Genomic DNA, 2,349 nt, shown 5'->3' on the forward strand with positions numbered 1-2,349 from the left:
CCATCCCCCTCCCCGTTCCGCCCCTCACCCGCGGCCGAGGGCAGGCTCAGCCCCAGCAGGGCTCCGAAGGAGGCGTCGGCCCCGCCCTCCTCCTGCTCAGGCCCCGCCCCCAGCCCCGCCTCTGGGGGGCGGGGCCACAGGTTCCCTGGTGTGGGACAGCAGGTTAGGCCACGCCCACAGCCCCTCCCAATGACCTAGGGGTGACCCCACCCCACGTGACCCCTCCATGACCTCAGGGTGACCCCCAAAGTCCCCATCCCCCACCCCATGACCCTGGGGTGACCCCACCCCCCGTGACCCCTCTGTGACCCCTCCCTGACCCTCTGTGACCCCGCCCCTAAATTGGCCCGGAGGGGTGTGGTCACCACCTCACTGTGGGTGTGTCCCGCGATAGCCACGCCCACCCTCCCCCTCCCCCAGCCCAGGAGGTGGAGCCACACCGCCCCTGTGGGCGTGTCTTCCCGCGGCCCCGCCCCCTCGGACTCACGTGCCAGGAGGCGCGCGCTGGGCCCGGGCACGGCGGGCAGCGCCCCCTGCTGGCCGGGAGGACCGCGGGAGGCGTTGGGGGGCGCGGGGGGGGCGCAGGGCAGGAGGGGGTCCCCGGGCCGGGGGAGAAGGCACAGCCTGGGGGGGAGCGCAGCGTCAGCCGGGCGGCTCATCAGCATCTCATTAGCATCTCATCAGCACGGGGCGGGGCCAGCACTCACGCGTGGGCGGGGTCGCGGAGCAGGGCGTGGCGCAGGGACCCCGCCTGCAGCGCCAGCAGCGCCAGCAGCAGCCCCGCGGGGCCCAGGGGCGCGGCCAGAGCGCGCACGCGGGGCGGGGCCAGAGACCCCGCCCCCAGCAGCGCCAGAAGCCCCGCCCCATAGCCACGCCCGTTGTTGAGGCGGCCCCAGCGGCCACGCCCCGGAAGCACCGCCCAGCCGGGGATCAGGTACACCTGGGGGAGGGGACACGGTGGTGACAGGCTCCGCCCACCCACCCACCCATAAGGGGAAGCCACGCCCATTGCCCCGCCCATCCATTAGCCCCGCCCCGTTTCTCACCAGCAGCAGCTCGGCCCCGCCCATCCCTCAGCCCCGCCCCGTTTCTCACCAGCAGCAGCTCGGCCCCGCCCAGCGCCGCGGCCGCGCAGGTGAAGGCGGCGCTCAGGAAGCCGCAGACCCCCACGGCCCCCCCGGCCTCGGGGCCCAGCGCCCCCGACAGCAGCGACAGCGCCCCGCCCCCTGTGACGTCAGAGGGCGGGGTCAGCGCGGGCACGCCCAGGGGTGGCGGGGCGGGGCCGCCCCTCCCCCAGCTCACCGGGGTCCAGCCCGTTGGTGGCCACGGCGCTGAGCGACACGGCGGTCAGCAGCATCTGCGGGGACACCGGCCGGACGGACAGTGAGCGGGGACAGGGACCAGGGACCGCTGAGCACTGACCACTGAGCAGGGACCCCTCTGACCGCTGACCACTGACCGCTGAGCAGGGACCGCTGACCGCTGACCACTGAGCAGTGACCGCTCTGACCGCTGACCACTGACCAGTGACCACTGACCACTGACCAGTGACCCCTCTGACCACTGACCCCTCTGACTGACCAGTGACCACTGACCACTGACCAGAACCCACTGACCACTGACCGCTGACCACTGACCGCTGACCCCGTGACCCCGCTGACTGCTAACCACCGACTGCTGACCAATGCCCCTGACCTCTGAGACCACTGACCCACTGACCTCTGACCCCTGTGACCACCCCCCAGAGAGTACCCAGAACATGACCCCAACCCCCGGTGTCCCCAGGTGTGTCCCCGCGTCCCCAGGTGTCCCCAGGTGTCCCCGTGTCCCCGGTGACTCACGCAGGCCCCCAGGAGCAGCCCGATGGCCGCTGTCCCCAGGACAGCTGTGACACAGGTACCCCCCAGGTGTCCCAGCTGTCCCCAGGTGTCCCCAGGTGCCCCCCCAGATGTCCCTGGTGTCCCCAGGTGTCCCCAGGTGTCCCCAGTGTCCCCAGGTGTCCCCGGTGTCCCCAGCTGTCCCCAGTGTCACTCACTGGGCTGGCACAGTCGCTGTCGGGGCTCAGCGCGCGGTACAGGTACCACCCAGGTGCCCCCCCAGCTGTCCCTAGATGTGTCCCCAGCTGTCCCTAGATGTGTCCCAGCTATCCCCGGTGTCCCCGGTGTCACTCACCGGGCTGGCGCAGTCGCTGTCGGGGCTCAGCGCGCTGTACGGGGCCATCCTGCGCAGCAGCGCCGGCACGCGGGGACGCGTGGCCAGCTCCTCCTGCGGGGGGGCGGGGTCAGGGGCGGGGCCAGGGGCGGGGCTAAGGAGGGTGGGGCTCAGGGTTGGGTCAGTGGCAGGGCTGAG

The 2,349-nt window shown here is 72.7% G+C and overlaps 1 long non-coding RNA gene across 1 annotated transcript; it reads right to left on the bottom strand.

Annotated features, from left to right (window-relative positions):
- Nucleotides 1-520: 520 nt before the first annotated feature.
- LOC121365351 lies at nucleotides 521-1,214 on the bottom strand. Its single transcript, XR_005956996.1, has 3 exons — nucleotides 1,096-1,214; nucleotides 708-940; nucleotides 521-624 (listed from the first exon to the last, which is right to left on the bottom strand). It is a non-coding gene; the product is annotated as an uncharacterized LOC121365351 (long non-coding RNA).
- Nucleotides 1,215-2,349: the final 1,135 nt, after the last annotated feature.

Source organism: Pyrgilauda ruficollis, unplaced genomic scaffold (genome assembly GCF_017590135.1).
Source record: "Pyrgilauda ruficollis isolate IOZ18807 unplaced genomic scaffold, ASM1759013v1 scaffold937, whole genome shotgun sequence".
Taxonomy (NCBI): domain Eukaryota; kingdom Metazoa; phylum Chordata; class Aves; order Passeriformes; family Passeridae; genus Pyrgilauda; species Pyrgilauda ruficollis.